The 15,954-nt window shown below is 45.3% G+C and overlaps 1 protein-coding gene across 4 annotated transcripts in view; it reads left to right on the top strand.

Moving 5' to 3' along the window:
- Positions 1-15,954, top strand: part of TSHZ2 (teashirt zinc finger homeobox 2) — a 443,028-nt gene that overhangs the window by 147,289 nt on the left and 279,785 nt on the right. Inside the window, exon 1 of one of the 4 annotated variants that reach the window (XM_014539662.1) lies at positions 3,005-3,120. The exons of the other annotated variants lie outside the window; for them this stretch is intronic. The gene's annotated coding sequence lies outside the window, so the exon portion shown is untranslated. Of the gene's footprint in view, positions 1-3,004; positions 3,121-15,954 lie in introns of those variants that run through there. 4 annotated transcript variants of the gene reach the window in all.

Below are 15,954 nucleotides of genomic sequence, written 5' to 3'. Positions count from 1 at the left end.
GGGGGGGGGGGGGGGGGGGGGGTCCTGCTTGGAAGTTTTGAGACCACACTGGTCTTTGGTGGCCTTTTCGATGTTGTCTCTGAATCCATTCCTTTTTTTTTTTCTGTTGCCAGTGGTAGAAAACTTACCTCTAAGTGGCTTAAGGCAAAAGAAACAGGAGTGGAAAGGTGGTTAGTTGGCTGGTGCATTGAATTGCACATGCTGGCTATCCTCAGGCTAGTTTGGTCCAAGTGATAAAATAATAAGCCTTGCACTCTCTTTCCAGGGTTTGCCTTCCCCTGTGTTAGGGTCGCCCTCAGAATTCCCAGAATTCCCTTGGGGGCCCCAGAGGCTCCCAAGCACTTCCAGATCCAGGAGAAAAGAATGCCATCTGCTTCTCAAATAAATGCCCAGGGGGAAAAGGGCTTATTAGGTCTCATTGGTCCTAATCAGGTCACATGGCCACTCTCTAACCAATCACTGTGGTCAGAGGTAGGCTGTGTTCTGATTGGCTAGGTCTGAGTCACCTGGCAAGCCCTACCTAAAGCCTAGAAATTAACACCAAGGAGGAGGATGCACTAGAGCTAAAGTGAGGTTTTGTTGCCTAAAGAAAGAGGATAGAGCCAGGCAGCGTGAAAGCAAACGTTCAAATGTCCCCATCACGCTCCCAACAGCACCCTGCCTTGCGTAATGCTTTCATTTCATTCTGAAGGGTTGTCATACATCGGCAGCCTCTGTGCCAGCCTCGGTGGTGACCTACCCCTTTGGAGAAGGCATCCAACAGATTAAAAACTCAGAAAGCCCTCGAGAGGCCAGGCCTTTGAGAAGTTCTCTAAAGCCAGCCACAAGCCAGTGATGGTAACAGGATGGAAAACAGAGCCGCTCCACTTAGTACGATCACAAATCAGCGCTTTTGCTTGTAAGATGATAATGAGCGTTTGCGCCCAAAATAGAGTGTTTTTTGCTTACTTGCTGGTGTCTTGTCACATCGCATTGCTTGAGTTGTGTCAGATTGCATTGGCTACGGTCGCCTCCATCGGCTGGCATGACCCACTGCTTTGTAGCACAAGACAACTGTTTGGGATCTCTTCTCCCCAATCCAGTGTTTTGCATAAGTGCTGTTTACCAGATGAGGCATTTGTGAATGTTATTAGAATTGAAAACACACCTACCATTTACGCCAGAATGTATTAAGGGCCTCTGGGTAGGACGGTACACAAAATGCTTCCTCACCACCCCTGAGAGGCCTCGACGGGACCAACTGCCTCACCAGAACCCCCCAAGTTTACCTGATATTCACAATTTCCCACTCAGAAACGTCTGCAGAGTTTAGGCTGGCTGCTGGGTAATAGTTTCTGTGTGACCAACTGCCCGTGCCCCTGAGAACACGTTCTTCACAGAAATCATTGTGATAATCTGGATTTAGAGTTGCCTTGTAATGTTAACAGCTAACCATGCAGTTACTAGATGCCAGTGACTGTTCTCATCCCTTGATTTTCTTAAGTCCTTCAGCCCTACAATGGCCCTGGTATCCTGGGCAGGCACAGAAAGATCTAGTAACCGGCCTAATGACCCATAATTCATGGAGCTGAGATTTGAACCCACAAGAACTGGCTTCCAAACTGTGCTCCAAATACGATGCTGTGCTGTGTTGCCCAGACTGTGAGGTTATACGGATAAATACATCGACTCAAGATTTGTGGTACTAAATGGTAGTAAGTGCATAAACAACGAGTTAGATATTGCATATGTAATATTATATTTATAACACAAGATGTATCAATATATAATATTATTATACATGCTCATATAGTGTATAACACATTTATATATGGGAAATGTAACTTACATACATTATAAGGGTTTTTAAACAATGAGAGAAAAAACAATGGCAAACTTAAATTTTGTTCAAACAATAACATGAAGTTGGGAGAAAAGTAATTTCACAGGCATGCGTGTGACTGGGAGGGAAGGTTGGGGCCTGAGCCTGCTGACAGACAAAGCCCAAAGGGGAGACAGCGAAGAGTTCCCGTGTTGGTGACATCCCAGGGTACACAGCCTCATGCCTCGGCTCCCGCCGAGTCTGACCAGGGCGTGGTGGAGGCAGAGGTGGCCAGAGCTTCGGTTGCTGATGGGGAGTGGAGAAGTGAGGAGGAAGGGACAGACATCAATAAAGAGTGAGAAGCCAGCCAGTTTCCCCTGGGGCAGCGCGAGCTGGATGCTGCTGGGGTGTGTGGGAGCCAGTGTAGCACTCGGGCCTCAGCGTTGTCCCAAAGGAGAGGAAGGGTGCTGGGATGGTCCCCCCAAACCTCCATCTGCCAGGGCTCCAGGGCCTCTTCCTGGCACATTCCTCTCCCGCATTTTCAGCTCGGCCTCTGTGCGAGGCAGACACGCTCCCGCCTGGGGACAATCGCCCTCAGCCGGAGAAGCACAGGCGTTCCCAGTAGGCACGCTTGGTGGGGAGGGGCGCTTGCCCAGGAGATGTAGACGGGCCTCGTCATTAGAAGTCTACTGTCAGTAATGGCTGCACTGCCTCCTGGGCTGTTGGGGTGATTGAAGGAGCTAATGAGCATGTGCACTTGGAGTACTGTCTGTTTTCAGCAAACGCTTAACAGCTGGGCGACAGCATAACGGCTCACACAACTAGCAGAGTGCAGGAGGAGATCTGCAAGCTGCAGGAAAGGTGGGTTCGGGTGCTCACGTGCATTGGGCTGAGCAAGAGCACGTGAGCGTGCCAGGCCTGTGCCAACGGGTCCAGAGTGTGAGTTCCGCCAGATGGCGAAGACCATGTCATCTCTGTGTCCCATTTCAAATCTGGCATGTGAAGCAGATCCATTCCCAGACACTCCAAATGGACTCCAATGATCAGTCAAGGCGGGGGCGGGCGGGGGCGGCGGAGTGAGTCAGGGCACTTTGGCGTCATGTAACTAAATCCTCCGGTTGTGTGATGGACGGTTCCATTTCTCTGCGGGCTGTTTTGGCATTGTGTAGACACAGCCTAAATTGGTGCCCACACCTCCCACTAATCATGCTCTGAGAGAGAGACCGCGGCGTTATTGAGATCCCTGAGCAGCACTTTGGCGCGCGCACTATCCCACGGTATCAGGAGATGAAGGAGGCCTTGGAAATGAGCTTTCGAGCGTGAGTAATGACCTTCCGGATGTGGTGCAGGGATTGTCTTTTGAAACTGGTATATCTTGATGGATGATTGAAAAGCTGCTGTCTTTGGTATAGTTTTCGCGGTTTTATATTTGGGGATGTGTAATAAATAAATGTGTAATTGCCCTCAACATGATGCAAGACCAGGAGGTGAGGATGAGACAGAAAAGTCCTATAGCAGCATAAAATTTTATTAGGATTCCCATTGATAGGCAAGGCAGTGTTGTGTGAACAAAGAATGCTCTGTCTTAAGTTGACCAAGATAGAATCAACACAATGAAGATCAAATTCCACCAGCTGGCCTGTAGGGAGGCGGGGGGAGGGGGGAGGAGAAGGGGAGAAGGGGATAGGCGCTCTCATTTTTAACATCCTGGTGAGCGTGGTGTTGGTACCTATATTGATAACGGTAATGACAACCTACTTCGTTTACCTTGTATTCCCGAGGATAAGGTTGGGTGAGGCATTTGCAGAGCTTTACCTAACTGATTTGATGGAAGTGGCTACATTTCACGATGGACTCTAATTCTTCTTAATTCATTTGGGATCTTCTTCTTACAGGTTGTTTTCCATTTTTATTCTTTGAGATCACTGCTCCGCTTAATATATACATACTATATATGTAGCATATACGTATGTTTATATATATAATTTTTTTCTTATTATTTTTAATTCAATTTTATTTTTCTTAACAAATCTCTACTGTTGAAAGTATTACATATGTCCCTTTTTCCTCCCATTGCCCTCTCCTCCTCCCCCTCTCCCCCCTCACCCTACCCAAGTCTTCACCACCCACTGTCTGTGTCCTTGGATTATGCATATACGCATATGAGTTCATTGGTTGATCTCTTCCCCCCTCCACCCTCCCCTGCCTTCCCTCTGTGGTTTGACAGTCTCTTCTGTATATCTAATTTTAATCTTCCATGATGATTCCCATTATTGGCCTTCTACATTGATAAATCTGTCTTCCAAATTAATTTTGATCTCAGTGGGTCACAGTTGATGGGGGAAAACCTTGTGTATGGTGTCTAGAAACTGGGCTCAGCTTCCTTTTCACCCCATGTTTCATTGGGTGAGTCAAAGAATGTTTTTGGTGTCGCTGTATGATCTCTGTTAGAATTTAGATTTGTACGTTAACGACTTTTGTGCAATCATCTCACAGAAGGCATGGACGCAAGAGTGTAAGTTTCGTCCTACCTTCTTTATTCCAATTTAAATGTTCACAGAGGTTGAATAACACAGTTTAATAGATGGCAATGATCAAATTTTTAATAATATATTTGGAAAAGAAAAGATGTTTTTAGTTGTTAGATACCATCCCCTACTAGTAATATTGTGATTTGTCTGAAACTAAGATTTCTTTCTTTGTTTTAAAACCTGCTATGGTCTGTCCGTAATATGTTCCATCACATCTATGCGGGAGACACGCACAAAAGAAATTGCGCTCCGTGTCCTACGGCGAGACTTCATTTTTGTTAAATGGAGGCGTTTGCACTTACCTGATAAATACAGATGTCTTCTTAGGAAAGTCACTAAATTCCTATAGCTTATATTTCCTGTCACACGATTTAGCATTTAATTACCTACCAACTCCAACTCCTCCCCACCAATCCCATGAGTGTTGTTTTCTTTGGAGGTTTGACTTCAAACTTCCAGAACAGTGGTTCTCAGTGGGGGACAGTTTTGTTTCCGGGCGACACTCAGCATTGTCTGGGAACAGTTTTTATTGTCACAAGGAAGCGATGTGGGGAGGGGATGCTACCAGCAGCCAGTGAGCAGAGGCCTGGGAGGCTGACAACACCCTATAGTTCACAGGACGCCCACAGCAGGGAATTACCGGGCCCAAACGGATAATTATCAGGCCCGAACAGTAAGTGGCTAGATCCCTCCCACGCAAGATTTCACGAACTCGTCACTGAGTTGAGAAATCTTGTGTGGAAAGGATCTAGACACTTACTGTTTAGTTTTCTGTTTGGGATCTAGTGCAGACCTGACACCCAGTAGGTGCTCTGTTTAGGATCTAGTGCAGACCTGATACCCAGTAGATGCTCAGATTTCATTTACGAAGAGACTGGGTTTGCCTTGAAAATCAGCGCCCCAAGTAGATTGCAGGACAGAGGTTTTTCAATAGGAACAACAACAACAAAAAAGGTGTTTTGGTTTCCTTTAATTCAGTATGCATGGCTCTCGAGGGAGCAAGGAGAAGGGAGTGTGGTACAAAATAGGAAAAAATAAAGAGAAAGAAGCCACTCCTTGCCGTCAACATCAAAAGGCACCGCCGTTCATCACTGGGGACAATCTTTGTGTGGAGGGTGGGGTGGGAGAGCACTGGCGATCTTATCGCTTTCCTCTGGGGGCGGTGTAAAAAGAGGTGCTTTAGGCTCGACAAACACATCTTGACTCGCTTTTTTCTGAGGCTCCAGGAGAAAAATAGAATTCTCCCAGAGCAGAGTGATCCTTCCCTCCACCTATCAGGGGAGTGGGTGAGAATCCGGCTGATATCCACACCCCACGAGGGAGTAAACAGTGCCCCCCAATCCGTGGCCTTGTGCGCCAGCTCCGCCGTTTCTTCTCCTTGTTCTCATCTCACACTCTTTTTCCCCGAAGCTCAAACTTTTCCAGGCGCTCAGCCTGTCTCTCTGGCGAGGTCTTTGGAGCGGGCCCCTGACAATGTCCTGGTCAGCTCTTTTAGGGTTTTTTTTTTCCCCCGAAAAAAAAAAAGTTGATTTCCTGTTCTGGTGGGCCATACATCACTGACGTCCCCCGTCTGTGCTCCTTGTCTGTGACAGAATGAGAGGTGTCATTTATCACTGGGGCTCGCGGAAGCTGTGGGAAGAGGGATTGAAATTTTTTTTCTGGAAGGCCTCAGTGTCTACCGGCTGCCAGATCATTAAAACGGGGGCTTTCCAAAGAAAGCTGTGTGTGATGTGATTGCACTTCCTGTCAAGGACAGGCTAAAAGAGAGAGGAAACATCAAAAGGGAGCGAGAGAAGGAGGGAGAAGGAGAGAGAAGTTTCTGCCAGGGGCATTTCAAGTCCTGGAGCTGCGAGTGCAGGCTGGGCTGCGGTTCGGCTTGAGTATGTGTTATGTGCATGCTAAATAAGTCCTTCAGAGATTCCACATGGCGCGCGGTGCCAGCGAGGAAACCGAAACAGGAAACCTCTTGAACAACATTTCCTCGCATCGCACATTATGTAGGGCACGGAGACAGACTTGTTCTGTGCGGGGCACGGCTCGCAGCACAATCGCCGAAGAGCTGAGGCAGGAAAACCGATTGGAACAAAAGCAGAGGCTCCCAATAAATCACGAGGCGAAGCTGAGGCCTCCTGGCAGGCGCCTTCTCCAAAGAGACATTTACAGCATCCTGTTTGCAGAAGCGCTCTCGGAAGATGCCCAAGAATATCTTCTTACAGCGCCTCTCCCCTTGGCATGGAGTCTGCCACCAAATGGATCTCCGGGGATCAGAGAATAGACTCCTGCTTATCATTTCTTTGCAATGGGAAGTGGCCTCCCTCTACTCCCCGCATTCCCAAAGCCACAAAAAGAAGCCAACATTTACATGGCCCTGACTTTTACTGATAGACTCGCTTGAATCTTCACCACGGTCCTAGGAGAAGGGCACTCCTGTCTTGAAGATGGTGCCGTGGAAGCACAGAGAGGTTCAGGAACTTGGCCCAGGTTGCACAGTGCTTGGCTAAGCTGGGATTCTAATCCGGGGAGTTGGTTTCTGGAGTCAGTGCTCTTAGCCTGTGATTGGGAGGGTGAGGGATGGACATGGCGAGGAGGCCCTGTGAGTTTTAAAACCTCTGGATTGCCAATGTAGATGTCATATTCATTTAGGACAGCGGTTCTCAACCTGTGGGTCGCAACCCCTTTGGGGGTCGAACGACCCTTTCACAGGGGTCGCCTAAGACAATCGGAAAACACATATATAATTACATATTGGTTTTGTGATTAATCACTATGCTTTAATTATGTTCAATTTGTAACAATGAAATTGGGGGTCACCACAACATGAGGAACTGTATTAAAGGGTCGCGGCATTAGGAAGGTTGAGAACCACTGATTTAGGATGTTAACTAGGAAACGATGACCCAAAGCCTGGGTCAGCAACCTGCAGCCGTGGTCAAAGCCAGCCTGCAGCCTGCATCTCTGGTCTTGTACAGCCAGTGAAGTAAGAGTAATTCTTATATATTTTAAATGGTTAAAATTTTTTGTGGAAATTTGTTTTCCTGTTAAATAAGCACCTGCACAATATTCGCGATTTTGCCTCCTGTCCTATAAATCCTAAAATATTTACTGGCTGACCCCTTACAGCAGTGGTTCTCAACCTTCCTAATGCCTCGACCCTTTAATACAGTTCCTCATATTGTGGTGACCCCCAACCATAAAATTATTTTCGTTGCTACTTCATAACTGTAATTTTGCTACTGTTATGAATCGTAATGTAAATATCTGATATGCAGGATGTATTTTCATTGTTACAAATTGAACATAATTAAAGCCTAGTGATTAATCACAAAAAACAATATGTAATTATATATGTGTTTTCCAATGGTCTTAGGCGACCCCTGTGAAAGGGTCGTTCGACCCCCAAAGAGGTCGCGACCCACAGGTTGAGAACCGCTGCCTTACAGGAAAGTCTGCTGACCTCTGCCCTCTGTAAACTCAGCTACGGAAAAAAATGAAAGCACTAGCCGTTGTGGCTCAGTTGATTGAGCGTCACCCCATACACCAAAAAGTCACCAGTTTGATTCCCAATCAGGGCATATGGCCAGGTTTCAGGTTCCATCCCCAGTCGGGGTGTGTGGGGGAGGCAACCTATCAATGTTTCTCTCTCACATCGATGTTTCTCTCTCTCATAGGTCTCTCTTTCTCTCTCTTTCTCTCTCTTATAAATAAAAACATGTTTTTTTAATAATATTAAATTTTAAAAGGAAAGAAAAAAAGAGAAAAAACAAAAAGAAAGAGGGAAAGGGGGAGGAAAAGAAAGATAAGATAAGAAGAGGACCTCATTTAAAAGCGAATAATAAAACGAAGATTTTCATCAATGGAGTTTGAGCCACAGACACACACACTGACGTTGGACTGGCTCATGTGTGCTTATGTGGGAAGGCCATCCTTTCAAAAGAAGTTTTCCTTGACTGCTTCTCCACAAAGCCTGCTGCTTGCAGAGACAAATTAGCTATTAGGTAATCTACTTAATTGACAAGTGACTTAACTAATTACCCTAACATGCTTATTAAATGTTACCTTTCCCATTCTCAACACATTGTTGGAGCATCAATTTATTTAAGGCTTTATCATATCACTCTCTCCTGACAGCACCCTCCTATTAAAACCGAAGGAGCATGGGGTGTGCTTTTTCTATCATTATTTCTCTCCCTCTGTGGTTAGTGTCAAAAGAGAGAATTAGGAGCAGAATGTGTGAGGAGCCCACCCCATTCAGTGGCGATGGCCAATTACACTGGCGCATGGTCACGCAGATGAATCAAGAATGGACTGAAGATGGAAATAATGCGTGTTATCAAGCCTCAGCCAATGGGTAAAACAAAAGCTGAGGGAAAACCTAATATGACTTTCGACTGTAACCTGTCATAGCTGAGAGGGCTGGTGTCTTTATGTATATGCATCAGCAGGTCCCACATCTTCGGGGCAGGAGCATTTTGTATTTCATAACTTTTCAGAATTTAAAAAGAGAACATGTTGCATACGCCATACTAGTATACTTCATAACACTCCGAGCGAAGTCAGGAATGGCATTCTATATTTAAAAATACAAATAATCCTTCAATGAAACATTAATATTTACTAGGTGAGATATTTTTTAAAGTTTTAAAAAGTTTCAAATAACTTCAGGTCTGATTTTTCTGCTAAATTAATTATGTGGAAAAACAAAGTTTGGTTTTTAGAGATTTTAGGATTTTTTAATTCTACACAAAGGATTCTGGACTAGTGCAAATATTTTCATAAATTTTAGCTTTTCTAGTAAACTGCTAGTTACTACATAAGTTTAATATTGATCATAGATAATATGAATGGAAACAATTGGTGATTATTCCTCTGAATAATGTGAGATGAAGCAAGATAGAACATCGAGCATAATATATATCATGATATATACATATATGAATAGTTTAAAATGGATACTTTTATAAAATAAGATTCAATATCAGAAGGTTGGAACTAAATACAAAGATTTATTTGTTTTTAAAATAATATTAGAAGACAGGAATGCTTCAAAAGTTGTGAACCATGGTTAGGTCCAAGATTGGCAAACACCACTTCCTGTGGGGCCATGAGGGACCATGGCCCAAGATCCTGCATGCTCCTGTGCCAAGTAGAACATGTGTGTAGTGGGGATGCTCTCCACAAGCTTGATGTGCCATGCTTTGATTGGCAGCCTTGTTTTTCACTATCAAGACAGTAATAAACATAGCATTAAAAAAGTACTTTAAATTTACTACAGAAACAAGGTGACACAGATGACCTATAGTGCCATGGAGAGGGAACTCATGCTCCATCTGTAGGGAAATCATTGCATGTAACCCTACCCGAACCCATATCCAAACGTAACCCTAACCCTAAATCTGACCCTAATGCTAATCAAACCCTAACTCTAACCCCAACCCTTACCTAACCCTACCCTAACCCTAACCTAAACCTAACACTAATCCAACTCTAACCCTAACCCTAACCCTAACTGTAATGCAATGGTTGTTGCTCTGCTGGTTGTTACACAAGAAACACAGGGTGGCCAATGTCCCGATCTTTCGAGAGAAGCTAGAAATATGGATGTACCATCTCACAGTCTTTAAGTGTTGGCAACTAAATGATCAGTCATTAACCTTGTGCAACCCAAACAAGACAGGTCTCCAGGTTGGATCAATGCCTAAAATGGTTTCATGGGTTGCCTGGCCAAGCTCACTCTGCTACGGTGATATCTGAATCCAGTGTATCCGACTCCTGTGGTTTCAATCTTTGTCTGATTGTTTGGAATGGGGGGAGGGGAGAGTGAAATTACTTACAAAGCTCAACCCTGAAATTCAGGAAGCTCACACATAGAGAGCGAGGTAGCCAAGTCAGCCGACGTTTACAGCACAATCTAAACGTAATCATGTACGTAGTGATGTCTGCAATATGGTGTGATGCTATGAGGGGCTGTGAGGACCCGGAGAGCATGGTGTAACCCAGTCCTGGACAGGCAGGAACAGCTGCTCTGAGAAGGTGCTCGGGTAGTAGTAGAACAGGTAGAAGGGGGATATTAAGGAGAGGGGGATGGCGTGTTCCAGGTAAAAGGAACAGCATGTGCAAAGGCCCAGAACAGATCATGTAAGCAGCATGTTCCTCAGCATACATTTTTTTAAATAAGATTCCTCATAACACAATCAGGGCACATTGTGCAGCCTGAAAAAAAGTCCGTCTCCTCTGCCTGGAAACGTCAGAGACTGCCACCTTCCAGGAACCACTGTTGATGCAAACACTAGTCCAGGGATCCAAACAGAGTGTGGTCTAGGCATTCTTGATTCAAATATCAATTTCTGAAGTATGTGATGAAGTCAATCAATACCTATCTTTCTGAACTACTCCAGCCCTCACTCACCACTCTTTCCTTTGAAACAGAATACACTGAAGTCTAGAGGTAATTATGAGGCTGTGGTTGAGTCCTACTTCCAGTCACTTGCTTCATGTGTGAGATCATTTAGCATCTCCAAACCTCAATTTACTCATCTGCAAAATGGGTATAGAAACATAACCACATCAAGGTGTTGTTGTGAGCAGTAAATGAAACAATATATAGGAAGAACACATCATGAAACCTGGTGTATAATAAGCATTTACAGCTGAGCTTTGCCTGTCTTATAGTTGCTATCCTTATTGACATTCATAGGGCTCCTCTACCCCTGCCAAAATTATGGCATCCAAACCTTTCCTTTTCTATTAAAAAAGTGCCTACCACCTAGATTCAAGTTGGAAAAAAATTTAGTTGCTACGTATTAAACTTTTGTTTCTTCTTAGAGAGGCATTTGAACATGTATTGACTTTTTAAGATTTCGGTGACTAAATAAAGCTTAATCTCTTTTTCTGGCAAATATTTGCTGAGTGCTGACATGAGGACTGCTTGGCGAGTTCACCTGTGGCTCTGATTTGGGAATTGGAACCCCACCGTCTCACTCAAGGTGGTCCATTCAGGTGATTGATTAATGGTGTGAAATATGATTGTATCCATTGGTAACCAGGCAGGAAACACCTGACATTCTCCACTGGGTAACGAGAGGAGAGCCAATAAAAGGACAGGGAGAAGGGGGGAGTGGTTGTTAAGAAACCAACCAGGGACAGTTCAGAGACCTAAGACCTGTTACAGAAGGGAGCCTTCAGGGAAGGGAAGGAGAGAGCAGTTTCCAGGTCCTGGCGAGGGTGGAGCTGTACCAATAGGAGCTCGGAAATGACTTCCCTATTAACACCTGGGCCCAGGAGAAAGGGCAGAGGGCAGTGAAACCTCCAGGAGCAGGCGGCATCTGAATGTGAGATGCCAGGTTGGCCCAGAAGACCATTAAGACATGATCCTTGGGTTAATGAGAAAACATTACATCACGAGTTGTCTGATCACAAAGTTGCAGCCCACAAGACAATACCAACTCCAGATTCATTTCCAGTGTTTTCTAGAACTTGAGTGAATTAGCATTTAGTCAAATATCGGAAGGCTTTCTGTATGGCTCTACATGCCTAGCTTCTCTACAAGTTAGGAAATGGGTCCGTGAGACCCAGTCTCTCATGGGAACAGGTCGGGGCAGCTGAGGGAGGGTGTGCTCCACCTGCAGCAGCTCTCACATCCTGACCGCCTCCAACTGGCCGGTCCATGTGTCCTTGGTCGTCGTATTGTTCTTGCACTCTAAATTTTATGTCATGTTTCTCCCCACCCATATCGCTATCAGCAGTGAACCAACAAAAGCGAGTTCAGGAGGGCCGTGTGTTTTAAGTAATATTGAAGAAAACACGTGTCTCCGTGTAAGAGTCTTCCTACTCTTACATATGCGAAATGCTAGTGTCTGCACAGAAAGATTGCAGCCCACCGGCCTCCCTCATTTATCTTACCGGCCTGTGGGCACCTGAGCGTACAGTCCCCATCTGAGGCATAGAATCCTAAGCCTTCGCACTGGAGCCACACTTTCCATAAGCAACACCTTTCATGTACACCATCTCACCTAGATCTTTTAATAACCTGGTGAAACAGGAAGCAGAGCCCAGCTTCTACCCTCCTTTGACTGACAAAGAGGCTCAGACAAGTTCAATGATTTTCCCAGGGTTACCCAGGAAGCAAATGCCAAGACCTAAACTCGAGTCTCATCATGAAATGCAAAAACCTCACGATTCTGAGAGCTGATCAGGGTTTGTGCAGCCAGGAAAGGAAGAATTGCTGATTTGCCCTACATCTCAGAATGAACAAGCAAGGCAGGGATTTTCACACTGTGCTGAGTTGATACTTATTCCCTGATTTAAAAAAAAAAATGCCTATTCCATTTCTCCAATAGCTTATGTTCTAGAGGTGGCCAAAGATGATAAGATAGCATTTCCATGGGTAGGGAAATAAGAGCTGTTGAAATGAACCCGAGTGCCTTCTCTACTTCCAGGGACAAATGCCGTCTTCCAGCTCTATCAGGCTAAGACAAGTTAAGAATTCCAAACTTTTATTGAACAGAGAAACTTTAGACCTTTCCGTTGCTGGATACCGTCTCATTACCTGTAACTCCTCGAATCACGGGCAAGTTACAACTGGGCTTGCTTCCTGTGTGTGCCCTTCAGTTCAGCTAGAATCCCACCTCTGTGAACAAAGATGCTAATTTCCCCATTTATGCTCAAAATTTAGTGTTTCTAGGAGCAATTTTCTTTTTAGCTTAGATCCTTGTGGGTATAAAACATTCTGATTGGGTTTAAGGATTCTACCTTTTATCTATGTCTCCAGTGGGTTTGAAAAGAATTACTTTCTTTTGCAGCTTTCTAGAACTGTATAGATTTATTTTACTAAGGCTCTATTGAACAAGTTTGCTCCACCCCAACATTGAGCTGATATTCTTTATTTTTTTAAATCCTCACCTAAGGATATGTTTTTATTGATTTTTAGAGCGGGAGGAAGGGAGAGAGGGAGAGAGAGAGAAACATCAATCACTTGCCTCCCATACTCACCCTGACCTGAGATCGAACCTACAACATAGGTATGTGCCCTGACAGGGAATCAAACCCCTAACATTTTAGTGTCTGGAATGAGCCACCCTGCCATAATCATACATGTCAACATATTTATTCCATCTTTGAGAATGAGGCTGATTGGCTTCCGCTTTTGGAGAAAGGAAGAGATGAATGGGTGGTCTACATTTATTTATTTACTCAACACACATATACTGAACACACCTAGTACATGCCTGCTAGGCATTTGGATTGTAGCATGAAGAATAAACAGATTCCTGCCCTCAAGGAGTTTATATTCTAATGGGAAACATGGGGAAGGGTGGGGGTCGGGCTACAGATGAATAAATACCAGGCAGTAGGCACTGTGAGGAAGAGAAACACGGAGGAACTCGGGTGTGGATGTGACTTGCCACTACTTTGGATGGGGCCATCATGGAAGATCTCAGTGAAGGAGGTGATGCTGGAACAAAGCTTGAAGGAAGTGAGGACATGAGCTATGTAGATATTTGGGGTCCCAGGCAGAAGAAACAGCAAGAGGTGATGTTGCTTCGGGTATTTAAGCGACACCCAAGGGAGCCAGGGATGGAGCAGAGGGCACAGGGAGAGGGGAGGATGTCACAGAGGTCAGGCCCCTGGTAAGGACTTTGGATTCCATTCAGGGGTAGATGCCGCCAGAACGTTTGGGGCAGCATGTTCTGACTTCCTGTGGAGAGATTGACAGAGTGCTGGCAAGTGGACACTGGGGAGGGGAAGCTGGCAGAGTGCTGGGGTACCACAGCCCAGGTGAGACAAGGTAATGGCTTGGATTGTGCTGACACAGGTGGAGGTGAGAGAAATGGTGGGATTTCGGGTGAATTTTTGAAGTTCAAACTGGTCTCTTAAACAAGATCTTCTAAATGTCCCCAGGAAATGATGGCTGCTTTTACCAGTAAACATCTGTTTCCCAAGAACCTTCTAGATGCCTGTCAGTGTGTTGGGCCATGGGAATCTCCGGGTATGACAAGGCCCTTGACCTCAAGGAACTCCTGCTTCTCAAGGGCCAACTACTTTCCTCTAGGGCAGTGGTTGGCAAACTGCAGCTCGGCAAACCGCGGTTCGCGAGGCACATGCGGCTCTTTGGCCCCTTGAGTGTGGTTCTTCCACAAAATACTGGCTCTTCCACAAAATACCCGCATGTACAGTGCAATTGAAACTTCATGGCCCATGCACAGAAGTCGGTATTTTGTGGAAGAGCCGGTATTTTGTGGAAGAGCCACACTCAAGGGGCCAAAGAGCCGCATGTGGCTCGTGAGCCACAGTTTACCGACCATGGCTCTAGGGCCATGGCACCTGTCAGGCCACCCCTGCTGCCCTGCTGGGTGTCTTGCTGGGTTTGGTCTCACATGGTCTCCTTAACACTGGGCTCCTCCAGCCCCTTCTCTGCACGGGACTCAGAACAATCTTTCCTTAACCTTAAAACAACGTTATGCTGACTCATTCTTTTCCCTTCAAAAATTAATTTTTCAAAAGTAACTATATATCACAACCTAAAGAGAGAATTTGTATGACTAGGTACAGATAGAAAGTAAACATAAACTCAGGTATGATTAATGCAAACCAAGGTTGTTCAATTCTGGCTTATTTCGTTGGCCTCATCTTCACAACCATGCTTGCTGGTGATCGTCATTCCCATTCCACATACTGGCACACTGAGACCCAGATGTCCACAGTGGGCGTACAGTGCCTGAGACATAATGATTGTTTGTTCAAGTGAGGCCTTTCTCTACTGTAACTCAAATGATATCACTCATCTGCTTATCCTACATAATAAATAAAAGGCTAATATGCAAATTGACCGAATGGCAGAATGACCCGTCGCTATGATGCACACTGACCACCAAGGGGCAAACACTCAATGCAGGAGCTGCCCCCTGGTGGTCAGTGTGCTCCCATAGGGGGAGCACGGCTCAGCCAGAAGCCCTGAGCTGGGTTCATGGCTGGTGAGTGCAGTGGCGGTGGCAGGAGCCTCTCCTGCCTTCACGGCAGTGCTAAGGATATGAGGGCTCCTGGACTGCAGACTGTGAGAGGGTGCAGGCTGGGCTGAGGAACCTTCCCCCCCCCCACAAGTGCATGAATTTTGTGCACTGGGCCTCTAGTAATTCTATAATAGCTTCCTATTACAGAGAATGGAATCCAGCGCCTCCACATGAGCTACAAAGCCCTGTTTAATCAGCTCCTCCTCATACTCATCATATTCCAGCTCCCTGTCTTCTCTCCACCCCTTTGGTCTTATCTTACTCCATCTTTAGGACCTAAATAACTTTTTCCACAGACACTTGTCTAGCTGGTTCTTTCTCAATAGTGAGAGGTTCTTTCTCAATATTGAGGTAAATACCACTTTATCAGAAAGCCTTCTACGACCTCCATGTTTTGGGAAATGAGCCAGGGTTGGTTCCTGTTGCTTGTAATCAGAGAAGTCTACTGGATTCAAATAGTGATTTTCTTGAAAAAATATTTTGTTCATTCTTTGCCCTCTTCAACTGCAAGCCCAACTGTATTTGTTAAAGTTCCATGGATTTATTCTTCGGTCCTGTCACTGATCTGCTTTTAGATCATGGAAACGCTCACCTGGCTTGTTAGTACCTTACAAAG

The sequence above is a fragment of the Myotis brandtii genome, unplaced genomic scaffold (assembly GCF_000412655.1).
Source record: "Myotis brandtii unplaced genomic scaffold, ASM41265v1 scaffold225, whole genome shotgun sequence".
Lineage (NCBI taxonomy): Eukaryota > Metazoa > Chordata > Mammalia > Chiroptera > Vespertilionidae > Myotis > Myotis brandtii.
This window is presented reverse-complemented; position numbering and strand designations above follow the sequence as displayed.